Raw genomic sequence first — 23,617 nt, forward strand, 5'->3', positions numbered from 1 at the left:
TTAAAAAAAAAAAAGCTATCTATCACTAACAAGCCAATGTGGAGATGAAAAGAATATTAAAATATATTCAGTCCAAAAAGGAACATCAAACAGACAGGAGAAATTACAAATAAATAGCAAGATAATAGATTCAAACCCAACCTTATCAATAATTTCACTAAATTTGTCTACCATGACAAACGAAAACATATGTCCCTATAAACACATACACAAATATTCATAGCAGCACTACTTAAAATAGCCAAAACAGAAAAAACCCAAATACCTATCAAGTCAGAATCAATAAACAAAATGTGTTATTTCAATGCAACAGAACATTACTCAGGCATAAAAAGAAGTACTACTGATACATGGTCTAACATGGATGAACCTAGAAAGTATTAAGCTAAGTGAAAGAAGCCAGACGGAAAGGTCACTGGCCAACCGGCACATGAAAAGATGTTCAACATTAGTAATTAGCAGGGAAATGTAAATCAAAACTACAATGATATATTACCTTACACCTGTTAGAATGGCTATTATCAAAAAGAAAGAAGTGTTGGAGAGGCTGTGGAAAAAAGAGAACTATCATCCACTGTCCGTGGGAATATAAATTGGTGTAGCCATTATGGAAAACAATATGGAGGTTCCTTAAAATAAAAATAGAAATACCATATGATCCAGTTATTCCACTTCTGGGAAAACAAAAACATTAGTTCAAAAAAAATATTCACCCCTATGTTCACTGCAGCATTATTTACAATACTCAAGACATGGAAACAACCTAAGTGTCCACTGATGGATGAATGGATAAAGCTGTGTGTGTGTATACACCCACACATGCACTGGAATACTATTCAGCCATAAAAAGAAGGAAATCTTGCATTTGTGACAACATGGACAGACCTTGAGGGTATTATGCTAAGTGAAATAAGTCAGACTGAGAAGGAAAATTACTATATGATTTCACTTATATGTGGAATCTAATAAACAAAACAAACCAGCAAACAAAACTCATAGATACAGAGCAGAGATCAGTAGTTATCAGAGGGAAGAGGGTTGGAGATAGGGACATGCGTGAAGAGGAGCAATTGCACGGTGTAACAGATGGTAACTAGACTTATTATGGTGATCACTTGGTAATGTACACAAAAATTGAATTATTATGCTGTACACCTAAAACTACTAACGTTGTATGCCAGTTTTGCCTCAATTTTAAAAAGCCACATATTGTATAATTCCTTTTTTTTAAATTTTTTTATGTTTATTCATTTTTGAAAGACAGAGAGAGACAGGGCACAAGCAGGGGTGGGGCAGAGAAAGAGGGAGACACAGAATCTGAAACAGGCTCCAGGCTCTGAGCTGTCAGCACAGAGCCCAACGTGGGGCTCAAACTCACAGATCAGACCACAAGATCATGACCTGAGCCGAAGTCAGACGCTCAACCAACTGAGCCACCCGGGCGCCCATTGTATAATTCCATTTATAGGAAATATCCAGAATAGGCAAATCCAATTGAAAAAGCAAGTTGACTACTGGTTGCCAGGGGTTGGGGATGGAGGAGCATGGGGAATGATGGCTTAAAAGGAAAGGAGTTTCCTTTGGGGGCAATGAAAACATTCTGGAACTAGATAGTGGTAACAGTTGTATAGCATTGTGAATGTACTACATGCCACTGAATTGTACATTCTTAAATAGTTAAAATGGGACTTTTTTACTATTTTTTAAAATGATAGTTGATACCATGTAACAATGTTACATTAGTTTTAGGTACCCGACATAATGATTCCACAAGTCTGCATTCTGCTTTGCTCACCTCAAGTCTACCTACTATCCGTCACCATGCAATGCTATGACAATACCCCTGACTATATTCCCTATGCTGTGTACTTTTCACCCCCATGAAATTGGGGTTTCACCCATTTTAGGGTGACCCAAACGGGGTTGGGCCCATTCCACCCATTTGATTTTGCCCATCCCCCACCCAGTTAAATGGTGAATTTTATGTTATGTGAATTTTGCCACAATGAAGTCTTTTTCTTTTAAGTGTTTATTGATTTTTTTAGAGAGCACAGTGAAGTAGGGGCAGAGAGAGGGGGACAGAGGATCCAAAGCAGGCTCCGTGCTGACAGCAGCGAGCCTGATATGGGGGCTTGAAATCACGAACCGTGATATCATGACCTCAGCAAAAGTCACATTCAACTGGCTGCACCACCCAGATGCCCCAATTTTGCCACAATTAAAAACTTATACAACATGAATGAACCTCAAAAACCTTATCCTAAATGAGAGAAGCTAGTTGCAATAGATCACATATTGTATGATTTCATTGATATGAAATGTCCAGAATAGGCAAATTTTACTGAGACAGAAAATAGATTAGTAGTTGCCAAGGGCTAGGGCTGGGGAGTGAGGGATTAGACAGTGACTGCTAATGAACACAAGATTTCTTTCTGGGGTGATGAAATTGCTCTAAAATAGATTACACTGATGATTGCAAAACTCTGTAAGTATACTAAGAAACACTGAAATGTTTCTTTTAAATGGGTGAATTTTATGATGTATAAATTAGATCTCTCAATAAAACTGATTTTTTAAATTTTAAGTGGCCAAACAACACCTATTAAAAAACAGAGTAGTGCCTGAGTGGCTTAGTGGGTTGAGCAACAGACTCTTGATTTTGACTCAGGTCAGGATCTCACAGTCATGAGATCGAGCCCCTCCTCAGCTCTGAGTGGCTTAGTGGGTTGAGCGACAGACTCTTGATTTTGACTCAGGTCAGGATCTCACAGTCATGAGATCGAGCCCCTCCTCAGCTCTGAGTGGCTTAGTGGGTTGAGCGACAGACTCTTGATTTTGACTCAGGTCAGGATCTCACAGTCATGAGATCGAGCCCCTCCTCAGCTCTGGGCTGAGCACAGAGCCTACTTGAGTTTCTCTCTCCTCTCCCTCTGCCCCTCCTGCACTTGCACGTTCCCTCTCTCTCTCTCTCAAAATAAACACTTAAAATAAATAAATAATAAAAGATAGAAATTATTAGACTGGGTTAACAAAAATAAGACTCAACTCTAAGCTACCTCTAGGAAATGTTTTAAACAAAGACACAACTGACCTTTGACAAAACAGCAAAGGCAATTCAATGGAGACAGGATAGTCTTTCAACAAATAGTGGTGGAAAACTGAACCTCCATATGCAAAACAAACAAATTTAGATTGAGATCTTATACCTTCTACAAAAAATCATTTAAAATGGGTCCTAGGGGGGTCTGGGTGGTTCAGTAGGCTGAGCATCTGACTCTTGATTTTGGCTCAGGTCGTGATCACCTACCTGGTTTGTGGGATCAAGCATCACGACCAACTCTGAACTGACAGCACGTAACCTGCTTGGGATTCTCTCTCTCCCTCTCTGTCCCTCCCCTGGTCATGTTCTTTCTCTCTCTCTCTGAAAATAAATAAATAGTCTAAAAATAAATAAATAAAAATGAATAGGTAAGTAAAATAAAATAGATCATAGACCTTTCTTCCAGAAGAAAATCTTGGATTTGGCGGTAAGTTTTTACTATTTTTTTTAATGTTTATTTATTTTTAAGAGAGAGACAGAGCATGAGCAGGGGAGGGGCAGAGAGAGAGACACACACAGAATACAAAGCAGGCTCCAGGCTCTGAGCTATCAGCACAGAGCCTGACATGAGGCTCAAACCCACGAACCATGAGTTCATGACCTGAGCTAAAGTCAGACCCTTAACCGGCTGAGACATCCAGGCGTCCCTGGCAATGAGTTTTTAAATTTTTTTTTCAACGTTTATTTATTTTTGGGACAGAGAGAGACAGAGCATGAACGGGGATGGGCAGAGAGAGAGGGAGACACAGAATCGGAAACAGGCTCCAGGCTCTGAGCCATCAGCCCAGAGCCTGACGCGGGGCTCGAACTCACGGACCGCGAGATCGTGACCTGGCTGAAGTCGGACGCTTAACCGACTGCGCCACCCAGGGGCCCCTGCAATGAGTTTTTAGATAGCAAAACCACAATCCATGAAATAATGAGTAAGGTAGAATCTATTAAAAACTTCTGCTCTGTAAAAGACACTGTGAAGAGAATAAAAAGACAAGCTGCAGAGTGAGAAAATATTTGCAAAACAGATATCTGATAAATGACAGGTACACAAAATATGCAAAAAACTCAGCAGTAAGAAAGCAAACAACCCAACAAGTAAAAAAGAAATACGGAAAAGATTTGAACATATACTTCACCAAAGATGATATACACATGACAAATATGTATATGAAAAATGCTCAGTGTCACTGGAGAAATGCAAACTTAAAAGAGATATCAATACACCTCTATTAGAGTAGCTAAAATTAAAAAAAAAGAAGACCTAACACTAGATGCTGATAAGAATATAGAAAAAACAGGAAATTCACTGCTCATGGGTATGCAAAATGGAACAGCCACTTTGGAAGATAGTTTAATGGTTTCTTACAAAGTTACAGGTAAGCTTACCATATGATCCAGCAGCCAGCCTCCTAGGTATCTACCCAATGTGTTTGAAAACTTTTGTCTATGCAAAACCTACATACAATGTTTATAGCAGCTTTATTCATGATCACCAAAAACGGGAAGCAAAGAAGATGTCATTCAAATAAATGGATAAACAAACTGAGACACATTCATACAACGGATGATTCAGTGAAAAAAAGCAATTAGTTCTCAAGCCATGAAAAAAAGAACATGGAGGAACCTTAAGTGCATACTGCAAAGTGAAAGAAGCTAATCTGAAAAGAACTGTGGGGGAGCCCCTGGGTGGTTCAGTTGGTTAAGCCTCCGACTGGATTTCGGCTTAGGCAGTCATCTCACAGTCCCTGAGATCAAGCCCCACATCATCACGGAGCCTGTTTCAGATTCTCTCTCTCTCCCTCTCCCTCTGCCTCCCCCCAACAAATAAAGAAACATAAAAAAAATAAAAATAAAAAGACTAACTACTACATGATTCCATTTACATAACATTCTAGAAAAGGCAAAACTACAGAAGCGGTAAAAAGAGATCAGAGGTTTCCAAAGCTTTAAGCTCTATAGTTAAGAGTCACGTATGGTTTGCCTCCCTTTTATTTTTCCTTTCCCCTATGTTTATCTATTTTGTTTCTTAAATTCCACACATGAGGGGCGCCTAGGTGGCTCAGTCGGTTAAGTGACTGACTTTGACTCAGGTCATGATCTCAAAGTTCATGAGTTCAAGCTCCAGGTTGGGCTCTGTGCTGACAGCTCAGAGCCTGGAGCCTGCTTCAGATTCTATGTCTCCTTCTCCCTCTGCCCCTATGCCACTTGCACTCTCTCTCTCTCAAAAATAAACATTACAAACATTTCTTTCCACATATGAGTGAAATCATATGGTATTTGTCTTTCTCTAACTTATTTCGCTTAGCATAATACACTCTAGCTTCATCAACGTCATTGCAAATGGCAAGATTTCATTTTTTGATGTATGTATCCATCGCATGTATCTATGTATATATGTATGTATACACATACCACACATTCTTTATCCATTCATTAGTCTATGGACATTGGGTTCTTTCCATAATTTAGCTAGTTTTTATAATACTGCTATAAACATCAGGGTGCATGTGCCCCTTCAAATCAGTAATTTTGTATCCTTTGGACAGATACCTACTAGTGCAATTGCTGGGTCATAAGATAGTTCTATTTTTAACTTTTTGGGTGTCCATACTATTGTCCAGAGTGGCTACATCAGTTTGCATTCCCACCAACAGTTTAAGGGGGTTCCCTTTCTCCACATCCTCACCAAAATCTTTCCTGTGTTGTTAATTTTAGCCATTCTGACAGGTGTGAAGTGGTATCTCAACGTAGTTCTGATTTTTATTTCCCTGATGATGAGTGATGTTGAGCATCTTTTCATGTGCAAATTGACAGAATTGAAAGGAGAAATAAACAGATCCACAATTAAAGAGAGTCCAACACTCCTCACTTAGTAATTAGAACAAGCATACAGAAAATCAGCAAGAATACATAATATTTGAAGAACACTATCATCTCGACATAAATGATATTTATAGAGAAGTCCACCCAACAACAGCAAAATACAAGTTCTTTTCAGGTGCACATAGAACATTCACTCAGAGAAACAAGATGCTGGCCCATAAAACAAGTCTGGATAAATTTTAAAAAATATAAATCATACACAACATGTTCTCTGACCACAGTGGAATTAAATTTGGAATCAGTGATAGGAAGACCTCTTATAAAATTCCATAAGTATTCAGAAATTAAAAGACACTCTTCCAAATAATCCATCAGTCAAAGAAAAAAAAATCACAAGAGAAGTTAGAAAATATTCTGAGCTGAATGAAAATAACAGAAATTAGGGTACCTGGGTGGCTCAGTCAGTTGAGCATCCAACTCCTGGTTTCAGCTCAGGTCATGATGCCAGGGTCATGGGATGGAGCCCCACGTTAGGCTCTGTGCTGAGCATGGAGCCTGCTTGGGATTCTCTCTCTCTCTCTCTCTCTCTCTCTCTCTCTCTCTCTCTGTCCCTCTCTGCCCCTCTCCCCCACCCGTGCTCTCTAAAATTATAAAAAAAAAATGTAGGGGCACCTAGGTGGTTCAGTCGGTTAGGCATCCAACTTCAGCTCAGGTCATGATCTCACAGTTTGTGGATTCAAGCCCGCATCAGGCTCTGTGCTGACAGCTCAGAGTCTGGACCCTGCTTCAGATTCTGTATCTCCTCTCTCTCTACCCCTCCCTGCTCACTTTCTGACCCTCTCTCAAAAATAAATATTTAAAATTTTTTTAATTTAAAAAAATAACAGAAATTAGCGTGTAAAATGCAGCTAAAGTAATATTTAGAAGGAAGTTTATAGCTTTAAGCACTTATATTAGAAAAGAAATTTTTATTTATTTACTTACTTATTTATTTATTTAAAGTTTATTGATTTTGAGAGACAGAAAGAGTGTGCACATGCATGCAAGCAAGGGACGGGTAGAGAGAGAAGGAAAGAGAGAACCCCAAGCTGGTTCCTCGCTGTCAGCACAGAGCTGGATGCAGGGCTCAAACTCACAAACACCCAGGTGCCCCAGGAAACAGGAAAGTTTTTAAATCAGTGATATAAGTGTCCACCTTAAGATGCTAAAAAAAGAAAAACAAATTAACCAAAGGTAGAGGAAAAAAATAAAAAGGGCAGAAATCAATAAAATGGAAAATGGACAAGCAATAGCAATAAAAAAAATCAATAACTCTAAATCAAGAAAAAAGTGAAAGGTGAAATTACTAATATGAGGAATGAAAGGTATACTGTTAGATGTTAAAAAGATCACAAGGAAATATTATAAATATTTTCTTTCACACCAATATATTCAACAACTTATTTGAAATGGTCAAAATGTTTAACACACAAATTACCAAAAGTGAAATAAGAAGAAAGAGAAACTCTCAATAGCCCTATATCTAAGGATTGCCTGCAACCATCAGAAATACGAGGAGGCAAGGAAAGAATTTTTCTTAAAGCCTTCAGAGGGAGCATGTACCTGCCAACACCTTGATTTCAGACCTCTAGTTTCCAGAACTGAGATAGAATAAATTTCTGTTCTGTTAAACCACATGGTTTGTGATAATTTGTTATGACAGTGCTGAGGAAACTACTACACATGTGAATAATACGCTAGAGGTAATGAAATAAAAAATGTATTACATTTAATGACTGACTTATTGTTGCCTCTTATTGTGGGGCTACTAGAAATTCTAAATTACTTTATATTTTTAGTGAATACTACTGATCTAGCAGTGGCAATAAGGCAAGAAGAAACAAAAGGCATACGCTGGAAATAAGAAGTAAATGGCTTTCTCTGCAGACATGACTGTGTATGAAGAAAATCGTAAGGAATCTACTTGAAAGCTACTAGAATTAAAAAGTGAATTAAAAAAAGGGAATTAAATCAATTGTATCTTTTACAATATCAACAAAAGTTGAAGAAAAAAATTTTAAATACAGTTTCATTAACAATGGAAAGTATCAAAAAACATTAAATACTTCAGGATAAACTGAACAAAATACATACAAAGTCTATAAAAGGAAAATCACAAAAACATTGCAGAGAAAAAAAACTAAAGAAACCTAAATAAATAGAGAGATATAACATGTTAAAATATCAGAAGTCTCAATATTATTAAGATGTCAATTCTCCTCATCAGGCTTTTTGTAAACACTGACAAGCTTAGTCTATAGTTTATATGAAAATGCAAAAGATCCAAAATAACCAAAGCAATGTTGAAAAAAGACAATGTTGAAGGACATACGCTACCTGACTGTAAGGCTTACTATAAAGAAATAAAGACAATATAGTATTAGTATAAGAATCTAGGCCAAGAGAGGCACCTGCGTAAATTCAGTCAGTTGAGCAACTAACTCTTGATTTCAGTTCAGATCATGATCTCCAGGTTTCTGCCATCAAGCCTTGAACTGGGCTCTGTGCTGCCAGTGTGGAGCCTCCTTAGGATTCTCTCTCTCCCTCTCCCCTGTTTGCATGTGCATGCGCATGAGCTCGCTCGCGTGCTCTCTCTCTCTGTCGCTCTCTCAAAATAAATAAATATTTAAAAAATACATAGACCAACGGAACAGAAAAAGAAACTAGAAATAGACCCACACTTACAAAAAATAAAAAGGAGTCGGATCATATACAACCTCCAAAACTAGTAAGGGAAACAAATATGAAGGCAGGTAAGAAAAGAAACTCTACAGAATAAAATAACTAAGTGGAATGATAATAACTTTTCCCCCTAAATAGTGTGATCAGGAAAAACAGCTCAGAAAAACTAACATGTAAATGGAATAGCATAAACAAGGGCTCTAAGAGAAAGAATCTAAAAGTTAGCTGGTGTGACAGGTACACACTGGACAAGAAGACAAGGAGAAGATATGGCTAGAGACAAGGCTTCCGAGCCAGAGTAAATGTATGTATTACATGATAGTTCTCAATTTATTCATTTTTTCCATCCCTACCACTGCTGTTCTCAATTCTCACCTGGATGCCCTCAAGATCTTCTGACTGATGAACTTGCAGCCTCACTCAAGCTGCTTTCCCAAATCCATCCTTCATACAATTGAGCCAAAGATATTTAACAGCCTAAAATCATTACATGGTTTTCTGTTCCCTACAATGTACAGTCTCAATTTCTTATTTGACTTTTACGACCCTTCATGACATAGCCCCTGCTTTCCCCTCCAGCTTACTCTCCACTTCTCTCCAAACTACCTGTGCCCCCACACTACATTACTTGTATTTTAATAAAATCCACCATGTTTTCATTACTTTGTACCTTTCATATCATTCTTTGAGTTTTAAATCAAATGCCTCCTTCTATGTAAATTTACACTCTCTAATCCACACCAGACACAGTTTAGGGACCTCCCCCTGCTCCTATAGAGAAGTTTGCTCTATCCTGGATATGTCATGTTGCAGCTATGATATTTATTTATAAGACTGTTTATCTTACTAGCTTTTAATTTTAAAAAAAAAAACTTTTTTAATGTTTATTTTTTAGAGAGAGAGAGAGAGAGAGAGAGGGAGAGAGAGTGTGTGAGCAGGGGAGGGGCAGAGAGAGAGGGAGACACAGAAACCAAAGCAGGCTCCAGGCTGAGCTGTCAGCACAGAGCCCAACGAGGGTCTAGAACTCACAAAGGCGAAGAGATCATGACCTGAGCCGAAGTCGGATGCTTAACTGACTGAGCCACCCAAGTGCTCCTTAGCCATTAATATTTAGACTGTATGTTATTCATCTTTTATCCCTAGCAGATAGCACAATACCTATTTAACAGATTCTTTTTTCCGTAATTAAAAAGAGACTCATAACATCTATGCTTTTAGGATCTAAGCATCCTTAAATTAAGATATATATGAACTGCATATACACAATAAAAAACCAGATTCAAGGAATCATATAAAATATTACAAAGACTTTTAAAATCCTATAAAATTACTCTCGTATAAGTCAAAAGATTTTAAATCTAGATTTGTAAACAGTAGATTTGGTTGAAATAAGATACACTGAAAAACATTTATGTCCCACAATACTACTTTATTTTATTTATTTTTCACAATATTATTTTAATTATTAAGAATTCCTTTCCAACAATAGCCAAATTATGGAAAGAGCCTAAATGTCCATCAACTGATGAATGGATAAAGAAATTGATTTATATACACAATGGAATACTACTTGGCAATGAGAAAGAATGAAATCTGGCCATTTGTAGCAACATGGATGGAACTGGAGAGTGTTATGCTAAGTGAAATAAGTCATACAGAGAAAGACAGATACCATATGTTTTCACTCTTATGTGGATCCTGAGAAACTTAACAGAAGACCATGGGGGAGGGGAAGGGGAAAAAAGTTAGAGAGGGAGACAGCCAAACCATAAGAGACTCTTAAAAACTGAGAATAAACTGAGGGTTGATGGGGGGTGGGAGGGAGGAGAAAGTGGGTGATGGCATTGAGGAGGGCACCTGTTGGGATGAGCACTGGGTGTTGTATGGAAACCAATTTGACAATAAATTTCATATTAAAAAAATAAAATAAAATAAAATTCATTCCTGCAAAAAAAAAAAAAAAAAAGAATTCCTATAAGAGGGGCAGGCGCCTGGGTGGCTCAGTAACTAAAGCCTCCAACTCTTCATTTCGGCTCAGGTGATGATCTTGTGGTTTGCAGATTCAAGCCTCTGGTCAGGGCTCTACGCTGATAGCATGGAGCTGCTTCGAATTCTCTCTCTCTCCCTCTCTCTCTTCCCCTCCCTCACTTGCATGCTTGTACATTCAAAATAAATAAAGTTAAAAAAAAAGAATTCCTATAAGAATATTACTTATTATATTTTTAAAGTAAAATTAGTAGACATAGAAACTTGTAAGTCAGTAATAGGGAGAACTGTGAATTTATATTTTGATATGTACTCAATAAATTCAAGTCATACACATCTACAGCTTTCATCTTTAATTCTGTTTTCAATTGAATACTATATTATAGGAGCCCTAATAATCCACTGCAAATGAAACAGTTCAAAGAATGCTTACTCCCTCAAAAGTTTAAAAAATAATTTGGTTTGGACCATCATATTAGCAAAATGATTTCGTTATCACATCATTTAAGAGTAATAAAGTGGAATTAGTAAAATGCTAAAACACAGAGAATTAGTTAAATCCACTGTGAAACAGTAAAACTTTGGACTATTACAAAACCATAAAATAATATTAATATGCAGCACCAGGGGAAAATGTGATGTTTAAAAAGACAATTATATGAATATTACCCACAGAATCATACACAAGTATAGATAGGATTAGTATATTTTACTGATTAATATATTATACAAATAGAATAAGAATACAGAAAAATGTAAGATATGTGAGAATCAATTTTTTTCCCTTTGGAATTTCCTTTAATCATGTTATATTTCTTTCCAATAAAAAGTTTTCAAGCAGCACATTAAGCTCTATTACACTTATTTATATGTATTACATACTGCCATAAGTAGAAAAAAATTTTAAGTTTATAAACTACCTAATTTCATCCCAAAAAATACTGTTTGAATTTTCAAATAATAAAATTATCTGATTTTGGAATTTCCTACAATCTGATGCTAAACCTACACTTTTACGCTAGCTGTACTGTGTAAAATTTTCCCCAATTTTTAACCCTTACAAAGGAATCTTCCATCCCAACAAGGCATCCCATTTACTGAGTCTGTCAAACCGACAATCTGCAAGAGGAGAGAAAACTCCTGGCACCAGCTGAGAGAAGATAAAATTTTAATTCGTGTATTAGGAAAGCTTATTTGCCCTCACTAACCAAATTTCAGCAAGCATATTATATTGGAAATTGAAATTATAACAGAAATTCCCTGCTGCAAATCAGAAAGACCAAATAAGACAACCTGCCTCTGACTCAGCAGCTTTCTTTTTCTTTTCAACCTGTACATAGGCTGCAAGGCTAAGACTGAAACCTAACTTTCAAACTGAGCAGCAAGAAGAGCCAATGCAAAATCAGTAACTATCCAGGCAGGAAACTCCAAAGAAAATATGACATGTTCTGGTCATTACTGAAAGAGACATAAAGAGCAAAGGTGCCTTTATGTATCTTTATCATGCAAAAATCCCTTGTGTATAGCTACAAATTAGCTTTTATTGAAGATACTTAACCTGTTTCTTTATAGAGAGCACCTCAACCAAATAACCTTCTAAGTCTGGCACTGTGAATTTTTACAGCCTACACAGCACTGCAGTTCCTTGTAATTTAAAACATTTGCGTTTTAAGAACACTCTCCACACACCATCTCTACTGCCAATTTCTTCAGCTTGGAAACTCAAGTTTATACTACAAAATACTATGTTTACTCTCAACAACAGAATGCTCTCATTTACAAATTATACAAGGGTAAATTACTCCAAGATACAGCTTCAACATTTCTAACATCATCGCTTTTCTATTATCCAAATTAACAAGTCTAAACAGTAGTACACTAAGTGAGGTACCATGGCCAAAGTCAACTGGCCTATTATCAGTTCACTAAAATCTGTAATACAAAAAATCAACTCTTTTGCAAAATGGCCACAGGAGATATCAATGTAGGGGAAAGTGTGGATTGAGTTTGCCATTGCTAGAAAAAGGAGTCAAAGCGAGCCTGTATGAGGCAGATCATCCTCATGGATACAAATCGAAATTCATTTCTGAGTCCCCAGTCTCACACCAAGACAGTTAACCAACTTTTTAACAGTAATACAAATAACAGGGCAGAAAATAAAACATAAGGGCTTTTTTTCATGGTTATATTGATCAAGAACTGACGGGCAATCTTTAACGCTCAAAGATAGTTTCCCTTTTGATAGTGATTTTGCTCTCATGTGCACACAGATCATCATAAACAATGCGCTTCATTTCACACCTAGCCTCAGATCAAGTACTTCTAGAAAACTTGGCGTCTTAGCACTAAAATTCTTTCCTATATTCTACTATATCCTTCACCTTCTAAACCGGAAAGGAAGATCTATCCCCACGTAAACTGGAGTCTAGCGACTTAACACGAGTTTGCACACAATTAAAGTCTCAGTAAATCAAATTCCCAGATTACAGTGCTTGACAATCTCTCTTCGGCAAAAACACACACAGTTCATTACTGGAGATGACACTTAACCCTCACATTTGCACAAGTGACTTCGGTAACTGCCCTAAATTTTCCCGTGTGGAAAAAAAAAAAAAAAAAAAAAAACACATAATGGGACCGGGCGGGGGTACTATTTAAAAACTGGGTCATTCCTTATTTGTTCTGATGAGACGGTCCTCGGGAGGGAAAAAGGTTCACGAAGCATCCAAAGAAAAAAGAAAGTACAGCATCCTCGGTGTAGAAAAGTTACAGCTCTTTACACAAGTCAGCTCTAAGGGCTCATTAGTTGGTTTTATTTGTGTTTAGTCACTCGGAGTTGAATGGAACCAGTCCTCCGAAAAGTCATTCCCCACAAGGAAGCCCTGAGGTTCAGCCACGGTAATGCAGAGGAGGAAATGCCCTCAATTCACCTGCGACACCTGCTCGGGCCCCCAGGTCTCTCCTCGCGCCCAGACCCCTGCCCTAGCTCCCCGCCCCCTGTGCCCCAATCCCCGCCCTCTCCCCGCCCTGCCCCCTCCCAGACGGCCGTCGCCCCGGAGGTCCCCAGGGCCCAGACCCCCTCGCGCGTCCTGCGAGTGGCTCTCTGGAGCCTGGACGGGCGGCGCGGGGAGGCCCGTCCTGGCGCGGCCTCTCCCCCATCATCACACCCCGCAGGCTCCAGGGACTCCCCGCCCCCGGAAACAGCGGAGAAACTAGGCCGGGAACGCCAGCCCTGGCCACTATCCGCCTCCTTGGCTACCCCCCGCAGGCGGGCCATCGGAACTCAACCCTCCGAGTTGCTACCTGTCCGGCGCCCTCTCAGCCCGGCAGCGCGGGCCGAGTGGAGGCGCGCCGCAGGGTTCGTCCGCGAAAGGCCCTCCACCGCAGACTCACCTGCCGCCTGCTCCACCTTCAGTGCCACCCAGACACAGCCCCTTGCTGGGGCATGAAAGCGCCGGCTACGCGGCCTGCGCGCCCTCGCCACAGCCGGGCGGGGGGACTTGCTCCCGCGGCCGCCGCCGCCACGGCCCGATCTGCGCCTGCGCCGCCTGACGGGCTCGGTCTCGAGGGGCGCCGCATGCAGCGATAACGGCCGGGAGCGCGAGCCCGCGCGGGCGCCTCGGCTCTCCCGGGTCCGGCGGTACCGGCGGCGGGTCGCCTAGTAGCAGCCGGCTGCAGTGCCGCCCCGACAGCTGACGGCCATATTCCTGTTCCCTTTTCTTTTTTTCTCCCCCTCCTTCCGCCCTTCTCCACAGAACAGCACTTTCCTTTTCCCCCTCCCTCTCCCTTTCCTACTGCGGGGGTGGGTGGAAAAGGGCGTGGGGGGAGGGGTGGAAAAGGGAGGCCGCGGGGGCGGGGCAGTGCTAGAGTCCCGCCCCGGGGAGGGCCGAGGCCGCGCGGTCACTGCTCCCCTCCCCCCGCCTCCCGCCGCGACCCCCGCGGGGCGCGAGGTCCCAGTCCGGCCCCCTTGGAGCCCCTCCTCCGCATTCGCTCCGCGGGTCCCTCGCCGAAAAGGAGCTGGGAGTGAAGGAAGGGCCCAGGGCGCTACTCTGCTGCCCTTCTTGCGGGGCTCCGACTCTGTGTGGTGTGGGTTTATCGCCCCGGCCTCAGGCAGGTGGCGGCTGCTCCTCCAGGGTTTATCAAAAACGGGGAAAGGGACGCCGAGTCCCTCAGTCCTGGGAGAAGAATGCTGAGCGGGATTCACGTCCCTGGACGAGAAGTTTTCCTTTCCGGGGTGAGAACTGAAATTTCCACGCATGACGGGGGGCGCCTCTGAGGCCGGATAGAGACCCGCCGACTGGGGCTTCCCGAAGTCCTTTTCCGGCTGCAGCGCCCCAAGAGAGTCCTTGGCCGCGCTCCGTGTCGCTACCTGGGCCGAGATTTCGGGATGGGGACTCCGAATGTGGAAATGGGTTGTTTAACCAGTTCTCTCCTGCCTCCTAAGTTTAGGCTCCGTGTCTACATGGATGCACGCAAATTCCTTTCGCCTCCATGCAAATTTTGCAAAATATTTTTGACAACATTTGGAAGTTATTACAGTGAGAAAGAATAACAATTAGTTATTCAGGAAGAAGCAAGTGGTTTGAAACGGTTTTTACCTCCTGGCAAAAAAATAAAAGTAAATGGCGAATGATTTCACAGATTCCATGACAGGTCAAATTTAGAACTGGTAATATTTGTGTATATCTGATGAGTGTTTACATATATAATCATTTTCCTGAGAATTACTTTATTGATTCAATCTGCCCTTTTGCCAAAAAGTGTAAGATTAGACCTCGGTCATGAGCGCCTTGTTGTCCGTTTACTTCTGAAGTTTATTGTATATACGAATGGTTTGAGTTTTGCAGCCAATAGCAGAAACCGTTTTTTTTTTTTTTAATGTTTATTTATTCTTGAGGGGGAGAGAGAGAGAGAGAGACTGTGAGTGGGGGAGGAGCAGAGACAGACAGACAGACAGAATCCGAAGCAGGCTCCAGGCTCTGAGCTGTCAGCACAGAGCCCCACGCGGGGCTGGAACTCAGCATCCCTGAGATCATGACCTGAGTTGAAGTCAGAGGCTTAACTAACTGAGCCACCTAAGCACCCCGAAACTGTTTTCTTAACTACATTAGCAGTCCGAATTGATTCTGTAGAAATGCATAGCAGTGGAAATAATGCTAATTTAGTAATAGTCTGGAGTCCATTTGAGCCCAGTGGACCCATCTTCGACAATCTGGACAACTAGGACTTGAACAGTTAGCTTATGGACTTCTTGTCCTTACTTTCTCAAGTCATATTAATTAATTGTTTAAAAGCATTTAATATAGACAAGATGTCTTAATGGGTAGATTTCATTAACACAGATAGTCTTTTTCTTCTTGGTTTTTTGCAACCACAGAAATAAAAAATGGAAGAAGCCAGTGTATCTCTTCCATTTATTTGACAGATTTTTCTCAATTTGCAATGTGGGTTTTAACTTTTTTCATTATTTTAATTGCCCTATAGATGTATAGTAGATCTTCATTGTCATTGTCTACCTAAAATTTCATGAATGGGGGCACCTGGGTGGCTCAGTGGGTTAAGCATCCAACTGCGGCTCAGGTCATGATCTAGCAGTTCCTGAGTTCAAGCCCTGTGCTGACAGCTCAGAGCCTGGAGCCTGTTTCAGATTCTATGTCTCCTTCCCTCTCTGCCCCTCCCCTGGTCATACTCTGTCTCTCTCTCTCTCTTTCAGGAAATAAATAAACATAATTTTTTTAAGTTCACTTTAATTTTTAACATGTAAATACTTGAGTCTAAAACATGGGAGGGGAACTGGAGAGCCCAATAACAACATAATTGTTATAATCCTTATAGTATCATGGTTTCAGCTGAGCCTTTATAGATGCAGGAATGCATAGGAGAATCGCTCAGCCCATTGAAAAGGGGAATACAGACATCTGATTGGGCATGGTCACTGCAGATTTCTGGGGATGAGCAACGCAAAAGAGTTTAATGGAAATGCTGAAAATTTTCTTAAAATAAGCAAAATTTTTTCAGTGCTACAGCTTGCCAAGTGATTGTCCTCTTCCTGTTTGTTCCCTTGAAAAACTTCTAAACAGTTTTCACAAGACTATTCAAAGACCTTTACATGTCTATACTCCTTTTTATCTGTTTTATTCAACTCCATATTTAACAGAAGCATTATGAATCTAGCAGTTTACTCTGATTATTGTAATTAATTATTTTTGCAATTTCTTAATGTCTGAATTCCATACTAGATTGTAAGGCCTGTGAGAGCAAGGTTCACGTGTCACATGTGTATTCACATATCATATTCTCTTTCAAATTCAGAATAGCCAACATATGATCAACTTTTTTAAAAAAATTATTAATGTCTATTGATTTTTGAGAGAGAAAGCATGAGTGTGGAAGGAGCAGAGAGAGAGGGAGATACAGAATCAGAAGCAGGCTCCAGGCTCTGAGCTGTCAGCACAGACCCAGATGTGGGGTTCGAATTCACAAGCTCAGATCCTGACCTGAGCCAAAGTCGGAGGCTTAACCAACTGAGCCACCCAGGTGCTCCATTATATGATAGACTTTCAAAAAGTATTTGATGAATGTCTGACATAAATCATGGTTCCCTCACTTTCTTCCACTTCTCTGGCAAGTTACTTAATTTTCCTTATGTGTAAAGTGGGTAAAATAATATTCACAAGAAGTAAGATCATTTATTAATTTACAACAAGCTATAATGTCAAACAGACCAGTCTAGTAATCAATACTTAGCACATGTGATAGGCAGCCTTTCATTGTACCTCACAATGATCTCTACCTCCTGCGTTATGCCCTTGTGTAATCTCCTTACATTTGGTGTGGGGTGGGCTTATTGACTAGCTTCTAACACACAGAATACGTCAGGAGTGATGAGATGTCTCTAACAAGATGAGGCTATTAAAAAAGCCTGTGGCTTCACTCTTGGATTCTTTCTCTCTTATCCTCCTGGATTGCTTACTCTAGGGGAAGCGAGCTACCATGTCATCAGGCAGCTCTGTGAAGGAGTTCAGAAGTGTATCCTTGCCAAGTTGAGCCTTGAGAGGACTGTGACCACAGCCAACACCTCTATTTTAGCCTCCTGACAGACCCCGAGCCAGAATCACCCAACTAAGCTGCTTCTGCTTTCTTTACTCACGGAAACTGTGAGATAAATATTTCTTGCGGGGTGCCTGGGTGGCTCAGTCAGTTGAGTATCCGACTCTTGATTTCAGCTCAGGTCATGATCTCACAGTTCGGTTTGTGAGTTCAAGCCTAGCATCAGACTCTGCACTGGCAAGATCAGCTTTGGTGATTTCATAATTGAGTATGGAGAAGAAACTCGTAAATTCTTAGCTCTTTATTTTCCCAGTCAAAATAAATTAACTCTCGATTCTCTAGGATAGCCTCCACAGCATGCAAATCTGATCCTGATCTCTACTTTCCGATGTATAATCCACATGTTCTACACTGGCGAGTTATTTGGGTCCAGCCCCTTACTCTTCATTTCATTTTTGAAAACATAGGATTTGAAGGCCTGTTGATTCATGCCCACAGGCACTCTGATATACTTCTGGAAAGGGTTTTAAGTAGGAATGATATCAACAAACACAAAATCTGCATTATTCATATGATATCTAAATGACCCAGTGTGTCCTACTCTCCACAGGGAGCATTAGCACACTCTCTTTGTGCCCCCCTCCAGTATCTTTATCTGGCTGTGGACTCTGTATCATCATTCACAGAATGGCCTCATCGAGAGTCTTTTGGAGTTACTCAGCATATTCTTCATCCAATTCTCTTTACTAGGCCTACAGGCCAAACATAGCTGGACTAGCAGTGTGAAGGACGGGCACAAGGCTCTTGGTCTTGAGTCAAAGTGGAGTAAACGATCCTGAGAACAATGTCCTAACATCATAAAGAAGAGTAGGGATTAACAAAGGGAGAAAAACAGAGAAAGAAATAATGGGTAGAGAGGTTGACAAGAAGACACCTTATATGAATATCTGAGACACAAGACCAGCTGTCCATGGCTGGATTTCATGGGCTCCCTAAGGATTTTAAGTCGAGAGCATAGTCCTCTACCCTCAGGCTTTCCCCACTCCTGGGGAACAGTGTCTGGGCTCACTTGAACACCACTCTAGCACCCAACACCTCCAAATATGGTTAGTCCCCCTAACTAACATACGTCTACATTCATCCATCCAGGTATATTCCTAGTTTCCCACTTTTACTGTTGCCTATCCTGACTAGAGTGCAACTCTAACCCGCTTACCTTTTTCTGAGCCTTCTTTTATTCCTCACATCATAGCAAATCATCCTGACCATAGGTCAAGAAATATATGTATTCTGTATTTCAAAGATTAATTTAAAAAAAAAACTTTTATTAAGGAAAAAAACAGGGGTGCCTGCGTGGCTCAGTGAGTTAAGCATCTGACTTCGGTTCAGGTCATGATCTCATGGGTTCGAGCCCCACATTGGGCTCTGCACTGACAATGTGAAGCCTGCCTGAGATTCTGTCTCTCCCTCTCTGTCTGCCCCTCCCCCACCTATTCGCTCTCTCGGTCTCTCTGTCTCAAAATAAACTTTAAAACAAAAGAAAAGAAAAAAACAATAAATACAAACATAAACAAAACTAATAGTATGATGCACTCTTTTGTGTTTATCACCCAGCTTCAACTCATAGTTAGTCTTGGTTTCATGTATCCCCTTCCTCACTTCCCTCTCCTCGCCAAGTATTTTGAAGCAAATACTTGACATTTCATTTCATCTGTAAATACTTCAGCAGGTAGCTCTAAAAAATAAGGACTTTTTGGGGGTGTCAGGGTGGCTCCATCAGTTAAGTGGCGGACTCTTGATTTCTGCTTAGGTCATGATCTCACAGTTGTGGGATTGAGCCCTTTATCAGGTTCTGTGCTGGGTGTGGGGCCTACTTGAGATTCTCCCTCCCCTCTTCCTCTACCCCTGCCCTATTTGCACGCACACACACTCTCTCTCTAAAAAAAAAAAAATAAGAAAAAAAGATAAGGACTTTTTAAAAAACATAAGCACAAGGCCATTCTCATCACTAAAAATTATTTTAATTAATATTTTACTTTATTATGGGGCACCTGGGTGGGTCAGTCAGTTGAGCGTCGGACTCTTGATTTCCTCCCAGGTCATGATCCCATAGTCGTGGGATCAAGCCCCAGGCTAGGCTCTGCACTGAGCGTGAAGCCTGCTTAAGATTCTCTCCCTCTGCTCCTACCCACCCCCCACCGTGCTCTCTCTCTCTCTCCCTCTAAAATAATATATATATATTATATATATTTTTTTATATTATTAAATATTTGGGGTTTTTTTTTTTTGAGAGAGAGAGAAAGAGAAAGAACGTACATGTAAGTGGGGGAGGGGCAGAAAGTGGAAGAGCAAGTAGCCAAAGCAGACTCAGCAGAGAACCCGAGTAGGGGCTTGAACTCACAAACCATGAGATCATGACACACACCAAAGTCTGATGCTTAACTGACTGATCCACCCAGGGGCCCAAGGGTTGTTTTTTTTTTTTTTAATGACAAAAAAAGCTGCAAAGTATTAATATTGCATACTCTCTTACCCCTTTCCACTCTTCATGGATGTGTACAACTCCTCCCTGGAGGATTTGAGTTTGCATTACACCTCTGATTGGTAAACTAGAATGTTGCTACCCAGATTCCTCCATGATTCAGATAATATAGGGTAGGGACTCTTTCCTTTGAAATTTGCCCACTTAAAGATGTTTCACTATTCAGGGGCACCTGGGTGGATCAGTCTGTTCAGCATTCGACTCTTGATTTCCTCTCAGGTCATGATCTCGCGGTTTCGCGAGTTTGAGCCCTGCATTGGCTCTGTGCTGACAGTGCAGAGCCTGCTTGGGATTCTCTCTCTCTCTATCTCTCTGCCCCTCCCCTGCTTGTTCTCTCTCTCAAAACAAACTTAAAAAAAAATTGTTAAGGATGTTTCACTATTCAGATCAAAGACCCCATAATACATAATAATCAGAGACTGCCTAAAAAATCTCAAAATTAATAGCCAATTTCTAGCTTATATTTAATGTGAGTTTAATAAGCACAGTATTGTTTTACATGCCCTGGCAAAAAAAAATAATTGGGATCTGATGCTGATACCCTTTAACACCTACTCAAATTTCCCCCTACTTTCATGGCTCCTTTCACACAGAAAAGGAGAAAATGACCTGAATACTAGAAGCTATCACTAAACCAGAATAATTTCAACCTCTTTTTGTTGTTCTCCCAACTCTAGTTCTCTAGCCCAATTTCTCTGAGCTATGTACTTAGCCATCAAACTACCTCCAGTGTCTAAATGATATCTAACATTTTACATGTTCAAAGCACAACTCTTATTTCCCTCCCTGCATGGCATCTCCCCCCAAATATTCCTTTTTAAGCTACCTCATTTCATTATATGGCACCACAATCTATCTATCTTGCCAAATGATGTCCTCTTCAACCCCCAGATCCAAAGATGGATCGCTTGAACTAGGGGTTAGGGAAGACGTCATTTGGCAAAATAGAGAAGAAATGGAGCTGGCATCAGCATTGGGAGAACTGTCCAGCACTCTCAGAGGCCAGTACTGGGCGAGCCACAAAAGGACCATTGCCTACAGACCATTGGTTGCCATTTAGTGGTACACAACAGGCAGTTATGTGACATCAAATGAAGCAGTCACCTCAGCTGTGTGTCTGACCATTGAGGCATGTGGTCTTTCCATTGGCATCAGCCTGCATATAGCCGTGACTCTTTTTTTTTTTTTTTAAGGGCCTGAACTCACAACCTTGAGATCTAGACCTGGGCTGAAATTAAGAGCCGGACATCTAACTGAACCACCCAAGCACCCCTGTGACTCTTGACTAAAAGAATATAAGCCTGTATCCTGAGATTTGAACACCTAACCACATTGTGCATGTAAACAACAGCTTTTTTTAGTTTTCCAGGATCAGGTCAGAGGGACTCAACACCCAGAAAGACAGTAATGGTATAGAAGGGAAAGCTTTGGGAGGGACTGGGCAGAGGTAAAACCATCACCTTACAGAGAAAATATGTGTTAGATAAGCTGTATTCAGGCATGACTTACAGTGCTTTTGACCACAAGTTCAATGTTAATAAATCAATGATATATATTAAATAAGGTTTCTTTAAACAGAAACACACATAAAATGAGGTTATATGTTGATTGGTTGAAGCAAATGTGAGCAAAGTCTCTCAGGAAAATATTTCTGGTAGGAACAATGGTTAGCATTTGCTAATTCAGTGTTCCCTGCCTACCCTATTTAAAACAACAGTCACATTATATCATCTTGCCCTGTTTTACGTTTTCCCCATACTCTGGTCACTGACATTTACTGGATATTTATGTGTTTACTATCATATCAGCATATAAGTTCCATAGGACAGGAACTTTATTTTATTCACTAATGTATCCCAGGCGAGAAAGGCAGTAATAATCCATAAATATTGTTGGTGAATCAATCAAATAATTTAACAGCCCTTAAGGCGTCTGTTCTCATCACCAATTTTCAGCCTTCATGTTTATGGTCATTGTTCCATTCATGGTTTTACTGAAACCCTAGTCCAGATAAACCCCACCTGGCTACCTCCATCTCTCTGATCCTGCATATGCCTCTGGGACTCTTATCCTATTTCTTCCCTGTGCAGTCTAAGTAAGAAAGTTCTTTGAGTGGGTCCAGAGCATTAAAAATGGTTGTGCATAACTCTATGGTAGCAGTAGTCATTAGCTGACAATGCCTAAAAAGAGAACAACAGCAAGTTAGCAGACCCTGTCTTAACAGATTGGAATGGCATGTTAATTCTCAACCTAATGATTTATTTACTGCTGCCTGCTGCCTTCATTAAGAATTATTAGAGCATTTTCTTTTGAGCTTATCAAAGGGAAAATTGTATTTGTGTTTACTTTAGTCACTAAGGTTAATTGTCATTTTAATACTCTTTTGATGTGCTAATAGCTCTTAATGAGGATCATTAATTAGAAAACTAAAAGGAGAAGGCAGGTTTTTGCAGAAAATTTGAATCTATTCCCACTACTCCCCTAAACTCCATTTCTGGGACTTAACTACTCATTTCACCTAGATTTCTACAGTTAAATCAAATTGAGGCCAATTATAGTCATTGGGGAAGAGTAGAGCAGACAGACTTTTGGATGCTTGCTTACTCCATGAGCAAGTTATTTAATGTCCCTGAGCCTCTTTCCTCATGCATAAAATATTTATCTTGCAGAGTCATTTAAGATTAATTATTATCGTATGAAGCAACCATTCATCAAGCACCTTCTTTATTTTTTTTTAAATGTTTATTTATTTTTGAGACAGAGAGAGACAGAGCATGAGCAGGGGAGGGGCAGAGAGAGAGGGAGACACAGAATCCAAAGCAGGCTCCAGGCTCTGAGCTGTCAGCACAGAGCCAGACCTGGGGTTGGAACTCACAGACTAGACCATGAGATCATGATCTGAGCCAAAGTCAGATGCTTAACCGACTAAGCCACCCAAGCGCCCCTATCAATCCAGTCCCTAAGCTAGGTACTCAACCTTCATTGTCTACTACTCCCCCCCTATAGGGAAATTGTCATTGTAGTTTCCCCTGAGATAATATATGCAAAGCCTCTGTCATAGTGAACAGCACATACTTGGACAGCAGTTAGCATACTACAGCCCCTCGGCCAAATCTACCCTGATGCCTGTTTTTGTAAATTAAGTTTTATTGGAACACAGCCATGCCCATTTGTTAACTGTTGTCTATGGCTACCTTTGCACTAAAATGGCAGAAGTGAAGAGTTATGACAGAGACAATATGGCCCACAAAAACAAAAATATTTGCTCTTTGATCCTTTATAGAAAAAGTTTGCCAACTCATATGCTAGGAGACCAACAATAGTTAGTCTGATTTACTTATGCATCCAAACAGGAGGGCAAGAAAAAAAAAAAAGCAGATCTAGAGAGGGGGTCACAAATG

General features: G+C 40.5%; 1 protein-coding gene across 4 annotated transcripts in view; it reads right to left on the reverse strand.

Moving 5' to 3' along the window:
• The window catches only part of DENND4C (DENN domain containing 4C), a 122,554-nt gene extending 108,098 nt beyond the window's left edge, over positions 1–14,456 (reverse strand). The window contains exon 1 of one of the 4 annotated variants that reach the window (XM_047829980.1): positions 14,018–14,456. The gene's annotated coding sequence lies outside the window, so the exon portion shown is untranslated. The remainder of the gene's footprint in view (positions 1–14,017) is intronic. The other 3 variants (XM_047829978.1, XM_047829981.1, XM_047829979.1) reach the window with 3 other exon arrangements.
• Between the last annotated feature and the right edge of the window lie 9,161 nt (positions 14,457–23,617).

The sequence above is a fragment of the Prionailurus viverrinus genome, chromosome D4 (genome assembly GCF_022837055.1).
Source record: "Prionailurus viverrinus isolate Anna chromosome D4, UM_Priviv_1.0, whole genome shotgun sequence".
NCBI classification, from domain to species: domain Eukaryota; kingdom Metazoa; phylum Chordata; class Mammalia; order Carnivora; family Felidae; genus Prionailurus; species Prionailurus viverrinus.